This window comes from Ascaphus truei, unplaced genomic scaffold, assembly GCF_040206685.1.
Source record: "Ascaphus truei isolate aAscTru1 unplaced genomic scaffold, aAscTru1.hap1 HAP1_SCAFFOLD_399, whole genome shotgun sequence".
NCBI lineage: Eukaryota > Metazoa > Chordata > Amphibia > Anura > Ascaphidae > Ascaphus > Ascaphus truei.
The window spans coordinates 69,051-84,449 of record NW_027456729.1 but is presented as its reverse complement, the minus strand read 5'-3'; positions in this window follow the sequence as shown (position 1 = coordinate 84,449).

Here is a 15,399-nt window from a genome sequence, read left to right as displayed (position 1 = left end):
AAAAATCTGTGCCATACTTACCTGTATCATACTGTACTAACAATACTACAGTACAGTACTACTTTCCTGATGCTTGCCCATTACGCGCGATGACAATGGGCAACACAGTGGCAATATGGTCTATATATTTATTGCAGCGTTCCACGGTGAGTACATCGTTCCAAAAACTCATTATGCCTTTCAACAACTCGACCTTTTTGGAGGGTTTCACCACATTCCGGATATGGTCCTTCAGCTGATGCCAGACCATTTCGATCGGATTGAAGTCTGGCGATCTGTCATTGGAAAAAAAGGACAATTAGTTTAAGAGATACAGTACACAGTAAAAACAGTGGGAAAAAATGATACACGGTTACCGCACTTACTCCGCTGGCGTCTTCACCCAGTTGATACCGCGCTCAAGGATATGCGCTGTTGACGCGGTGTGCTTCGGATCGTTGTTCTAGTAGAAACGGTGACCATCCGGGAACTCGCGTGTGATGTATTGCACTATCTCAGGGACAATGTTGTCTTGGAAGAAAGCTTTATTCATGATTCCTATGTATAGCAAGAAAAGAAAAGTGCTCAAAAAACTGCACAATAGTACAGTACAGTGCATACAGTGAGGCTACACTAGTAAAGTACAGTGCATAAGGCTACATTATATTTTATATATTTTACCTTCAAAGATGACAATGCATCCTGGTCCACGCCAAGAGATGGCACCCCACACATGCAGCTTTACGGGGTGTTTTGGCCGCGGATTCAAAGATATGCGGCCTTTTTTGTGGAATGCAAAGGTTGCAAATCTCTCCAGCGACACAGTAGACTCGTCAGTGAAGATGCAATCCTTGAAAGTTTCTCCACTGTCGATCCATGCCTGGACCACTCTTTTTATTTTGTTTACGTCCTCCTGTATCATGGGGTACGCTATGTAATGACAAGGAATAAATCATTTTAGCGGTACAGTACAGTTTCCTAAACAACACTTTTACCTCCTGTACTGTCCAGTACTAACCTCACACGTCCATATTTCCATCCAATGCTGCGACTCATCTTCTTTATGCTGGTCTTGGATACAGTGAGATTGTGATTTTCCTGCAGAGTGTATTTGACCCTTAATGCACTCTTCTCATCATTCTCCTCACTTATTTTGTCCACCAGAAGAGTTGTCTCCCTACAATGTAAAGAAAAACAATCCGGTAAGTAAAAATATTAGAGACAGTACAGTAGATCAACAGGATACAATATATTGTTCTATTAATATGCAGCAATATAAAAATAATAAATATAAATATAAAAAATATATATACTGTTGTAATATAAATATAAATATACAAAATATATATACTGTTGTAATATAAATATAAAAATTATATATACAGTACTTAAAGAAACAACAAAGGGATAGGGAGTGATCACAGAACCATACTAATTGAATGAAGTAGTCAAATACATAAATGCGGTAATCAAGTAATGGGTGCAAACTGAACTGAAAAGTGAATCAGAAAAGGTGAAGGGAAACACAAAATGGATGTGCCCCCTAAAAGAATTCACTTAAATGCACACCATAACAGTGTAAAAATTAGCTTTTAATAAATTTACTTAAAACATATATTACCAAAGTAATGTGTAATGTGAATTAAAAATATATTAAATCAACGCTATCAGGCAACCTTGTCGTCAGTTATAAGTTCATACTATCCCAGTTAACCACTTAATAATGGTGAGATATGGAGGACACAGGTTGCTAGGAGTCAGGGTGTTGATTTAATATATTTTTAATTCACATTACACATTACTTTGGTAATAAATGTTTTAAGTAAATTTATTAAAAGCTAAGTTTTACACTGTTATGGTGTGCATTTAAGTGAATTCTTTTAGGGGGCACATCCATTTTGTGTTTCCCTTCACCTTTTCTGATTCCTATATACAGTACTGTTGTAATATAAATATACAAAATATATAATGTTGTAATATAAATATACAAAATATATATACTGTTGTAATATAAATCTACAGAAATAACAAAAATATTAGGTACAGTACATTATTTGATATAAAAAAATTTTTTAAGTTGTATAAATATACTTACGCGTTAGTTACCCATGGTGCCCTTTTGCGTTCTCTGTTTTTTCCGTGTGCATGATAGCTCACGGTGGTTGCTGGCATAACGAGGCCAGAAGTAGCTAACCAACATTGGATAGCAGCAATTCGGTGTCCGCTCGTGTACATCTCCTTAATTCGCATGCTGAGATCCTTGGAAATCTTTTTAACAGGCATTGCTGCGAGTAGAAAGAAATACAAACACAAGAATGTATATTCGATATTTAGTCGATGTGTATTCAATGTGCAGTGAATCCACAAAATGGATGGTGTATTTATACAATAATGACTCACATTAGAGTACGCCCACTTTCAACACCTGTACCTCGCCACCATGCATAAAAGGTTACACAATTTGCATAGCCCACCACTCGATGATCTTTATCTGAATTTGCCCTTGTCCAGATACTGCATTATGCCATCTGTTCCATGGATCAACCATGATTCTACGGACGCAGGAACCCACTCGCCTCTGCCGTGCCTGTCATGCAGAAAAAGCGAAAGGCGGTTGACGTTTCCACGCCAAGGCAAAAGCGACAGGCTAAGGCCAATAAAGAAAACCTTCTGCTGACCCCAAAGGCTAAGGGTTTTCATAGACGTCAGCCTTATTATGTCAAGAAGAAATACGGTGATGTACTCTCGACGCAAACCGAATGGGAGCCAACCCATGGACCCGCAGACCACTTCCTCCCATATGCTTGGACGACTCTGCCGCCGCTGTCCCGTAAATCTTCAGCCCGTCTTCTCCACCCCTCATCCTCGACGCTGCCGCCACCCTCCCGGAAACCCACAGGCCATCTTCTCCAGTTCTATCCGATGACGCTGCCGCTGGTGCCTCTGAAATCCACGGGTCACTTTCTCCTTAGCTCTTAGACGACTCTGCTTCTCGCCCGGAAATCCAAAGGTCACTTTCTCCATCCCTCTTCGACGACGCTGCCGCTTCTCCTCTACCGGATATCCACATGTCACCTCCTCCACCCTTCTTCGACGACGCTACCGCTTCTCTCCATGGAACCCCCATCTCATCCTCTGTTGCACCCATCCACACAGATGTCCACACACCATGCACAAGAAGCAGCTCGTTAGACCGGATGCTGAATGGGATAAGTGTGGATATCCCCGGGAATGCTATTGTGCTGGCAAAGATAGATTTTATTCTGGAGACCATGCTAAATGTGGAGCAACGGAAGCTACATATGGATCAACGGATGCAACATATGGATCAACGGATGGATCGACGGATGGAGAAGATAGAGGCTGACATAGCGGGTATACATCATTTGCTCGGTGTTAATGCCCCTGTTTCCCTGACGCCGGAGCAGGAGGGTGGCATGGATGGGTTGAATGGGAGCATCGACCCCGTTCCATCACCAAGCGCACCCCCTCCCACCAGAAGATGTAGCATACATGTATGCCGTTGAGGAGAACATGACAACCCCGTCAAGACCACGCCAGGAGACAACATGGCGACCAAGACCGGAGGAAAGCTTCCTCCCAGACAACCTACCATCGCCCGTCGCCTCAAGCACACCCGCTCCCAGAAGACCTACATTCGCTCGCATCGATACGATGCCCAACAACACCCTGTGCGATCTTCCACCGGCGCTGAGGGAGAAGTATAGGGTGATGAGTGCTTGTGCACCCCACAAGTATGCCTTGTTACTTTTTAAGCACCATGTGCCCTACTCTTTGTACTGCGACTGGGTCTTCAGAGTGAACTACGAAGGAAATCGCGTAAAAAAGGCGCTTCCTGCCAATTTAAGAAAGACCATTCTGGGGGAATTGCGGCGCTTTTATTCAATTACAGATCCTGTAATGAAAGGCGTTCGAGACTGCATTAATGGCGTTTTGTGCCATGCAAGGAATCGGCCATGGACGGACAATCTGGTGGACTTTCTGGTTTAATCACGGGTACTGTAAGACCATACTATTGTGCTGAACTGTACTGTACATGTTTTGACCTGCTGTACTTAAATAAAGGAGATGTTGTTGTGTGTTTTAACTTGTACACTACCGACACACTTTATTGAAGTGTGGTCGGTACCGCAAGCCGGGAAATCTCCCGGCTTGCTAGTGGCCGCCCCTCGGCGTGCCGCGCGTCATAGACGCGCGGTCACGCGTCATCGGGAGCGTGCGCCCGCTGCACGCGTGTCCAGGGTCTCCCCGAGGGAGCCCTGGTGTCCCGCGATCGCGGGACAGCGGCAGGGGGTTCCGGGGGACCCGGCGGACCCGGCAGCGGTAGGGAGAGCGCCCCGATCGGAGGGCGCTCTTCCGCTGCTTCGGCGTGCGCCCGTCACACTCGGGCGCGCGCCAGGCTACTGCTGCGGCACAGAACGGGCAAATGCTCGAATAAACTGTGCCGCAGCAGTATTTATACAGAAATGTTTTAAATTGCTGTACACACATGAAAATATTCAGTATTTTAACAAATCTGGGACACAAACAGTTTACAGTACTTCTTACAAGATACAAATGAAACATACATGTATGGTTTTATGGCTGGTCAAACCACTGACCCAGCCTGGGTTTCTGTGTTTGTCTAGGAGTGAGGTTATCTGGGGCCAACCCCTGTTTTGGAAAATGGGGTGTAACTGTATCTATTAATGATTGTCACATATACACCTCGCTTGCTCACAGGTATGCCACTGGTGACTCCACCCAACAAATCCTCTAAGTTCTCTTTCTACTTTTACTCCTCAGTCTTCTTTTATTTCTAACAAACCAACATACTCATTTTAATTTCTGTCTTTTTTCTCCCTCTCTCCCTCTCTCCCTCTCCATGTCTGTATATCTCCATTTCTCTCTCTCTATCCCTCTCCATCTCCATATGTCAGTATCTCTCCCTCTCTCTACCTCCCTCTCCATCTGTCTGTATTTCTCCATTTCTTCTCTGTCTGTCTCTCTCCCTCTCCATCCATCTTCATCTGTCTGTATCTCTCCATCTCTCTCTCCCTCTCTCTATCTCTCTCGGTCCCTCTCCATTTACTAATTCATGACAAAAAGCATCAAACATAATAATTGGATTTATCAAATGCATGGTGGTCAATTAAACTCAAAATGTAGGGAAGGTTATACAAATGTTATTCTTAGTTCGTTAACTTGTTCAACATAATATAAGTGTCAAGTGATTTTACATTTCCAACCTTAATATAATAGTCACATGTGCATATTATCCAGCATGTAGGGAACCAAAGAGGGTTACCTAGGCACACTCACAGGACATCTCAGATACTTTGTTTGTGGTGTACTTTCGGATTCCTGTGCTAGTCTCTCGTGGTCACCCACCCAACGACTCCTTAGTCCGCAGACAGGATAAATAAAAATTGACTGCAAACAATGATTTTAACCACTTCAGTGATATCTTACCGCAATTTATTCAGTCCTCTGTGCAGAGACAATAGACAGCAACAATGTTTCGGGGGGGGGTGGAATATGGGGGTGGGGGGACACAATCCCCACCCTTCGTTTGGTCCTATTGTCTCTGCATGGAGGACTGAATAAATTGCAGTGAGATATCTCTGAAGGGGTTAAATCCCTTGTTTGCCGTTCTTTTCCATGTATCCCATATTATCCAACTTCCCTCACAAATTTCATTAGTTCTTTAGGACATCTCATAATGCTCTAATAAAGCAATCAATTTGGATCACACTTGGCTTACCTACGTTTGCATCTAAAGGCTGAAAATTATAATGTTAACAAAACAAAAGTGGTAAACTTCTACAAAAACTATATTTAAATCTGGACAAAAATAATTGAGGCAAACCCCTCCCTTAAGAGTTAGTCAAATGCATGTGATTAGGGTACTTGTCAGTGTAACTTGGCTGTGAGCCATATGGCTGTGTAACATCAAAAGAGTCACATCTTAAGTGTCATATTTAAAGTGTCTGCAAGAGTTAATTTGGGAGTTGAAATTGGAGGTGAAGATTGGAGGAAGATCTGGACTCTGCATTACAACTTTGCCACTGTTAGACATTCACTTTTAACATCTGTGATTATTTGTTCACTTTTAACCTCCATTACCTGTGAAGTCTCTCCTCCTGCATCTTACTATGCCCTCCCTACTGCTTTTTCGGTTTACTGTTTTCTCACTCCTTTGTGAATGTCTCTGTTCTCTCCAACATCTCCTCTCCCCACGGCACCATTATTTATACACCTCTCTCCCAACAAGTTCTATACCCCGCAACAAAACACACCCACACAAATCCTCTATTCACACCCTCTATCTACTCCTTCCCACTGCTGGGGATCTTCCCATAGCCTGAAGCCAGACATACACACCTGATCTCACTCATGCCTCCCTGCCATCTCTTCCCCTGTAAATGGTGTTAACCTTTTCATTTAATACTGACCAGCCTTAAATCTCACCCCACAAATCAAGTATCCCAATAGCCTGCACTCAAGGCTATAGTCCCACACTCAGTCACTCCTACCACCCGTTGTGACCAAGCACTGCCATCTACAGCACTTACTCCCTCACCTACTGTCTCTGTAAGTTTCCCATGAAACCTCGTAGATTGTAAGCTGTTCGGGGCAGGGATTTCCTTTCCTATTGTCTGATTTTGCTGCACTTATTGTATAATTATAATTCCTTGTACTGTATTCTTTGTGAAGCGCTGAGTACACCTTTGGCGCTATATAAATAAATATGTATTTCAAACAATCCAGGAGGAGCAAAATATAGGGAAATAAAAACAGAAAACAGTGCAAATTTAAGTGCAGACGTTGAGACTATGATGAAATAATAATATCTTGGCTCTGCTGGTCTATCTACTTACAAGATGTAAGTGGTAAGTATGCAGTTGGCAGATTGGGCTGCCACCCCAGGTAGTAGCTGTGTAATTGTGGATATCCCTCCAGGCTTATCTCGTCAGGGTAACCATGGTATACATAAGGGAGGAAACAAAGCTACATAGCGCGATCTGTCTTTCCAAAAACTTTATAAAATGAATATGAGCATATAAAATGTGCACTTACAATGTGCCAGAATTAAAAATGCATTTATCACAATCACAGTGATTCTAGGGGGGTTTATTCCGATTTCACCGCCTCCTCTCTGGCTCTGGATGTCAGCCGTCTGCAACCTGGAACGCTCAGCTCCGTTTCTCCTCCGGCGCGTGTGATGTCACTGCTCAGTGGAAGGTACAGCTATATAAATAAAGACAGACAATACAATACAATAGAGCTTTTTACATTGAGAAAATGGAAATACGTACACTGGCGACACACTTTATTCGAACTCGGCTAGTCCCACGAATTCGGGTATACCCGGGTGTATTGAGGTTTGTGACTGTTTTCTGCCCGAGTGCATTGGGTTATTTTCCAAGCAGGGATTGAAGCATTTTATTCCCGCTGGCTGCAATACTGCACAGTATATATATATATATACTGCATTACAATTCATGAATTTATGCCATCTGGTAGACACGTGAAGCATTGCAGCCTATTAAATCCTAATCATTATCATTTAACAGATCAGCCGCCCGTCAGCCAGGCATGAACCCAGGCTGGAAGGGCAAACGCAACGGGGCTTGTCAGAGGTGAGGAGCGGCGCATTCCAGGTATCTGCCAGGTACATACTGGGTATTTGCTCGAATAAAGTGTGTCGGTGCAGTAATTAATAATAATATTAAAACAGTGTACATTTGCAGCTAAAGGTATACTTATTTAAGTAGATAAACAGTTCTGAAGAATAAAGCGGCAAAATAAATCTACTGTAATTACGTGATGTATGAAAAGAAAACTGTCTAATTTAATTAGCCATTATTTAAGTTAAAGTTACCTGGGGTGAAGGTTTCATGAAGTTTTCTTAACGCAAAGTTCAACCATTCTCCTTTCAGGACTCCCTTTTCTGCAGAATAGTATGTTTCAAGGTAGTCTTTGGAACTAAATTCCTGTATATATGTTTCCTGCTTGGTGAAAGATGTATCCATTATATCTACAGTTACCCTGTAACAGCTGCTCAAAATGTACCTGCTTCTGAGAGGTGTTACTGTATTTTAAAAAGGGGTATTCTGCAGTGTGCTACAAAAAAGTTATCTGATTAATTAGTGTGTAATACAGTGTGTAAATCAGGATGATAATTTTCCTAAATAAATATGTGAATCAATGAGAAAAAAACAGTCTCATGGAAGATGACCTGCGGGCCAAATCCTCAATGTAAAAAACTCTACAATTATAACCAGTGTTCGACAAACCTATACATTTGCTCGCCCCGGGCGAGTGGATTTAACCCCCGGGCGAGTAAATATTGGCCCAAGCAGCACACGTTTGGTACTAGGTGGCGAGTAGATTTTTTTGTGTGGCGAGTAGATTTTTTGGTGATTTGTCAACCACTGATTATAACTAATTAACTAAAAAGTTCATGAAAGGAAAAAGTTCCTGGTGAGGAAGAGTCCTTATCTGATGCAAGTCCCAGAGTCCTGGGTGTGTGGCAGGCGTGGGCAGCTCTCTCTCTCTGTTTGAGGCTTTCCTCTCTTCTTTCAGTACATGTAGAATAAGAGAAGACTGAAATGACAGAGAACGCCCATAACGCAACACAATTATTTAATTAAAATACGTTAAAACAAATGGTACTAAACTCACAAGGTGTCAAGGTAAAAACAGTTCTCACACTTTATGGGTGGGGGGGGGGGAGTTTGGTGCCCACAGGTTCAAGTGGCGGAGTCCGTCTCTCTCTCCACTTGTCAGACTGTGTAGTTGCCTCTATGGTCTCTGGCAGTGTGATATATACCAGCTGTTGGTAATATGGAGGGGAAGGGGGGGAGAGCTTGTGACAGACCTTGTGAGTTTATTGCCATTGGTTGTCATTTACTTTTATTAAATAATTGTGCTACACTGTGGCGTTTCTCTGCGATTCTTTCTTCTTTTTTTCTTACTGTATTCAAACTGGCAAGAATCTGATCCTTTGCCGTAAGAATAAGGAGGGTTACTGCCCCGTTTTGGGTCATCCATCAGTGTGTTTTATTATCGTGTCAACATGCGGTGTTGGGAGAAGTTATAAAAAAGCAATTAGATAAAGCAATATACTGTAAGGGGAACAGTTATATAAAGAAATAGCAGGAGTTATAGGGAGATGTTATATGGGGTAATAGGAGGAGTTATAGGGAGCGGTTATATGGGGTAATAGGAGGAATTATAGGGAACGGTTATATGGGCAATAGGAAGTCTTAAATGGAGAGGTTATTTGGGGTAATAGGAGGAGTTATAGAGTGTTATGTGGAGTAATAGGAGGAATTATTAACTATAACTCCTATTACCCCACATATAAACACTCCCTATAACTCATATTGTCCCATATACCAGCTCCAAATAACATCCTCCTAATACCCCATATAACTCTCCCTATAACTCCTCCTATTACTCCATATAACCATTACCTATAACTCCTCCTATTAACAGTTATAACTGCTCCCTATAATGTGTCCCGGTTGATTACAGAAGAGTCTTGGAGCTGCGGGAGGAAGATGACCTGTTAAAAGTCTGAAGGAGACGGACGAGCGCAGTCTCACATATATGTGGAAACAGCTAGAGTCAAACAACTGGAGCTAGAGGTCTATAAGGTGATCCCTGTGCCTAGGTCTATAAGGTGATCCCAGTTCCCCCAGTTGGGAGTGTGTGTTGTTTACCTGTACACAGTTGTACATTTTTTCCAATAAATTCAATTTGATCAAATCTGTGGTTCTGCCTGGTGAGTTGATCCCTGATGAGTTGATCCCTGGTGTGAGAGTCCTGGTCTCCCGTGACAAGATCCACTTAGAAATTAACTTTGTTTCTGTCACAAACAGCTGTGATTTGCATGCACGAGAATCCGTGTTCTTTATAGGGACTTCCATTTTCCCTCCCCTCTATTAGATTAGGGCAGGGGTGGCCAACTCCAATCCTCAATGGCCACCAACAGCTCAGGTTTTAAGGATATCCCTGCTTCAGCCCAGGTGGTTCAATCAGTGGCTCAGTCAAGGAGAAGGAAGGGAAATCCGGCGCCACAACCAGTGACAAACTCCAAGGCACTTCCGGGTCGTAGAAAAACTTTATTGCAATAACAAATGGACAACAGGCTACACCACAGTCTCCCCCTCAATGCGTTTCACGCTTGGAGCAGAGGGCAGCTACAGTATTAGATCTCTCTCAGATAATGATTCTATTCTTATTAGAAAAGCTGACAAAGGGGGTGCCACTGTCGTTCTTGACAGAGATTATTATACTGTATGCTGGAGGCTCGGAGGCAACTTGAGGATCCTGAGGCCTACAAAATCCTGCAAAGGGACCCCACCCCGCAGTTCCTTAGGGAATTCATCGATTTGATGGATGAAGGTGAGATTTTACAAGTTCTTACACCTTCTGAACAAGACTTCCTCACCACTCCAGATCCTATTACTCCAATTTTCCATCACCCTCCCAAAATTCACAAAACACTCATTGCATCCCCGGGTAGGCCCATCATTTCTAGTATTGGTTCAAGGGGTGAGCACCTTTCACAATACATAGATCACTTTTTACAACCCCTAGTATTTCACTTACCCTCACATCTTATAGACACCAAGCACCTTTTATCACTTTTAGCACCCATCTCCTGGCACTCCTCCTACATCTGGGTCACTCTAGATGTAGCTTCCCTTTATAATATTATTAATCACGACCACGGGCTTACTGCAGTAGAATTTTTTCTTTATTCACATTCTTCTCTTTCTCCAGCACATATAGCCTTTTTACTTGATAGTATCAGATTTTTACTCACACACAACTTTTTTCTGTTTGACGGGGTTTATTATCTCCAAACACGTGGGACTGCTATGGGGACTTCCTTTGCCCCCTCCTACGACAACCTTTTTATGGGTTGGTGGGAGACGTGCCGAATGTTTGGAGCTCTTAACCCCTTTAGGCATCATATAGCATTTTACAAGCGCTATATTGATGATCTTCTGTTGATCTGGAGTGGTGGGGAAGAGGATCTCATGAAATTTTTTGAGTATCTGGCTGATAATCAATTAAATCTTCATTTTACGCATAGCTACGATATGCAACGCATACAATTTTTGGATCTTGATCTTTATATCAATATCGAGCGCAAAATTCAATCTTACATTTTCAGAAAAGAGAATGCCAGAAATTCTTTGTTACACGCTAAAAGCTGTCATTCCCGCCCTCTGGCCAAAGGAATCCCAAGAGGGCAGTTCCTGCGTTTACGCAGGAATTGTTCCTCGATGGAGGACTTGTTCGAACGGCGGACAAGATGAAAGGGAGGTTCCTTTCAAGAGGATATAAAGCCAAAGATCTTGAGCAAGCCTATAATTCAGCTCTCTCTATCGATAGAGAGACATTGATTAACATGACTATGAGTCAATCCAGACAGAAACATCCTGTGGAGAGCACTGATGCACCATACTTTGTCACTAATCATAGTGAACAAGCAGGGGCAATTACATCCATTATTCGGAAACATTGGGGTACATTAGCCCTACATCCCCTGATTCATAAGATGGTGTGTTCAGGTCCACGTGTAGTATTCCGTAAGGCAGCAACTATAGGAAATACATTATCACCTAGTATGCTTCGTCCTAAAAAGTCAAATGCGAATCCACTTTCCCTGTTTCCTAAACTTTTAGGCTCATATAAATGTGGACGATGCAAAATATGTCCTAATATGACAAAATCTACTCATTTTTCCAATAGAGAAGAGACACGCAGGTTCAAAATTAAATCATTTATTTCATGTCAAACAGATTTTGTTGTATATTTATTAATATGTATGTAGCGGTCATGTAAAATGGCTACAGTCATCTCTCCTGCTGACAGTAAGGCCTGGTAAGTTGTGGGCATGCCAGCAGTGATTATGGAGGTTTGCCCTCACACCCTGGTGGGGTGCCCTGTGTATGGATGGGAGTGGTCACATGCTCTGACTCCATGGTTAGTGATGTCAGAGGTGTGTCAGCCCCAGAGGTTACATAAGGCACAGCACTGTTTCTAAAAGTAGTTCTAGCACAAGTTCAGTTAAGAGGAGGAGGAGTTCAAGTTCTAGTCCTAGTCTGAGTTACTGGTTATGTTATAGTAGCTGTAAGGAGACTGTGTCCAGGGACCTGGCACAGTGGAAAGAGATCCCTGTGGGGATAGGGGATCCCTATTAAAGGAGAAGCATACCTTTAGAAGGGAAGCATTGACTCAAGATGAGTGGCTAGATATTCTACTGCGTGGGGCAGCTAGCCCACCTCAACCAATAAAGATGCTCTTAATTACCAACCCTCTCATGTACATGTGTGGAGTGATTGTACAGAGAGGAGCACCACAGAGGAGTTCCTCGCCAGGACCATCCCCAAGTGACCGAAGGGACCCTGATGAGGTGGAGGCGCTGCACTGGAACTAGGTAGGACTCTGCACACTACCTCAGCTACCTGTCTGGACGGGTTCTCCCCACACACCATCATGCGGGAGACTCAGGAGTCCTGTTGCCAACAGGTGCACCACCAGACACTACCACACTGTAATGGGGACCGGTTAGACCACAGGGGCCAATGTGAGATTGGGTGGGTCAGGCCGGGCCAGAAATACCGTTACATGTAAATGCAACAAACAGTACGTCGGCCTTACAAAGGGGCCTGTATCTCGGGAAGCAGGGGGTCCCCAGACCTAAAACCAAAGCGGTTCAGCTCCGGAGACCCCCTGCACATCTACACTATGAATAAAAATGTATTTTAAATGTATTTATTTATATTCATGTATTTATTTATTTATTTAGATTTATTTATTAATTGTGGGGCTGCTGTGCGTGAATTTTTTTTATTGTGGGTAGCGGGGGTGGGTGAAGGGGGTATTTGGCCCTTGGTGTGAGTTTAGGGCTTGCGGGGGGGGTAGCGGGTGCACTTAACCCCTTCACAACCGTAGCGGTATTAACTTAACCCTGGCTGTGCTCAAAGCTGTGACCATGCAGCAAGCTTAAGCCTATAGGGAACCATGTTAAAAATGGTTATTGAGGCAAAAAGTGACACTGTGTGCTCATTTGCATGTCATTTCCCAGAATCCCTTGCTGCAGTGGAAGTGCTGTATGCTGGGTGATAATGGGGAAAGGCGGGGTTGCAGACCTGCCTAAGACATGCAGATGAGCATACAGCTATATTTGCATATTTGCTTTCCTGTGGAGGGTTTTTGTCACTTTTTTTACTCACCATAACTTAACTCAGTATTATGGTTTAGCCTATCCCATAGCCTCTCTTGCATTCCCAGTAAAATCAACCCCACACTGATGAGACCCATCAAGGTCGAAACAGCTGTCTGTGGGTGGTTTTCTGGGTATGCACCTTAACCCTGGCTGTGCTCAAAGCTGTGACCATGCAGCAAGCTTAAGCCTATAGGGAACCATGTTAAAAATGGTTATTGAGGCAAAAAGTGACACTGTGTGCTCATTTGCATGTCATTTCCCAGAATCCCTTGCTGCAGTGGAAGTGCTGTATGCTGGGTGATAATGGGGAAAGGCGGGGTTGCAGACCTGCCTAAGACATGCAGATGAGCATACAGCTATATTTGCATATATATATATATATCTATATATATATATATTATATAGTGTTCGACAATTCATTATAACTACTCGCCCGCGGCGGGTGGATTTAGGCCGCTGGCGAGCCGTTGCTGCGGCTCTATTAATTCCTCTGCTCGCGCCAAAATGTTCAATTTTTTTTTTAAAATAAATAAATACTTCCTCTCCCTGATTGGTCTGACGGGGGAATAGGGCCGGCTGGCAGCTCTGGGTCAGCCTCTCTCTCCCCCCTCCCTCTGCCAGCTCTGGGTCAGCCTCTCTCTCCCCCTCCCCCTCGCCCTCTGCCCTCTGCCCCCTGCCAGGGGCGGGAGGAGCAAGGGAAGCGCTTCCCCTCCGTCCACGCTCCTTTGGATCCCGCGCGGGCAGGTTAATGCTGCAGGCTGACAGCTCTGTATGCACACGGGTAGTGCACGTGCGCACGCGCAAGCAAAGTTCGCTGCTGGATCCAGCGCGTCACCGTCCGGCCACGTTTCCCATCGGGGAGTTGGTGTGGCCGTGCGGATGTCAATTTCCCCCGCAGGCCCCCCGATGTCCCCCGCAGGCCCCCACGTGCACTCCATTTCCCCCGCAGGCCCCCCAATGTCTCTCCGATGTCCCCCGCAGGCCCCCACGTGCACTCCATTTCCCCCGCAGGCCGCCCAATGTTGCCCGATGTTCCCCACAGGCCCCCACATACCCCTGATTTCCCCCGCAAGCCCCCCAATGTCGCCGATGTCCCCCGCAGGCCCCCACGTGCACTCCATTTCCCCCGCAGGCCCACAATGTCGCCTGATGTTCCCCGCAGGCCCCCACGTGCACTCCATTTCCCCCCAGGCCCCCCAATGTCGCCCGATGTTCCCCGCAGGCCCCCACATACCCCCGATATCCCCCGCAAGCCCCCCAATGTTGCCCGATGTCCCCCGCAGGCCCACAATGTCTCCCGCAGACCTCGATGTCGCCCCCCAGGCCCAAGATACCACATACCTCTGGTGAGTGGGACTCCCGGTTCCATTTCTTGTAGTCTGTGTGTGTCTGTGTATGTCTGTGTGTGTGAGTGTGTGTGAGTGTGTGTGGTGTGTGTGAGTGGTGGTGAGTGTCTGTGAGTGTCTGTGGATGTGTGTCTGCCTGTGGGAGTGTATGTGTCTGTGAGTGTCTGTGAGTGTGTGTCTGCCTGTGTGAGTGTATGTGTCTGTGAGTGTATGTGTCTGTGAGTGTATGTGTCTGTGAGTGTGTGAGTGAGTGTCTGTGAGTGTGTCTGTGAGTGTATGTGTCTATGAGTGTGTGTCTGTGAGTGTATGTGTCTGTGAGTGTTTGTGTCTGTGAGTGTTTGCGTCTGTGAGTGTATGTGTCTGTGAGTGTATGTGTCTGTGAGTGTATGTGTCTGTGAGTGTATGTGTATGTGTCTGTGAATGTATGTGTCTGTGAGTGTATGTGTCTGTGAGTGTATGTGTCTGTGAGTGTTTGTGTCTATGAGTGTTTGTGTGAGTGAGTGTGTGTGTCTGGGAGTGTTTGTGTGTGTCTGTGAGTGTGTGTGTCTGAGTGTGTGTGTCTGTGAGTGTATGTGTCTGTGAGTGTATGTGTCTGTGAGTGTATGTGTCTGTGAGTGTGTGTCTGTGAGTGTGTGTCACCCTCTCCCAGTGTCACCCTCTCCCAGTGTCACCCTCTCCCTGTGTTGCCCTCACCCTTTCCCTGTCACCCTTTCCCTGTCGCCCTCGCCCTTTCCCTGTCGCGCGCCGCCCTTTCTCTGCCGCACTCTCTCTGCCGCACTCTCTGCCGCACTCTGTCTTTGTCTCTCATTCTCTCTGTGT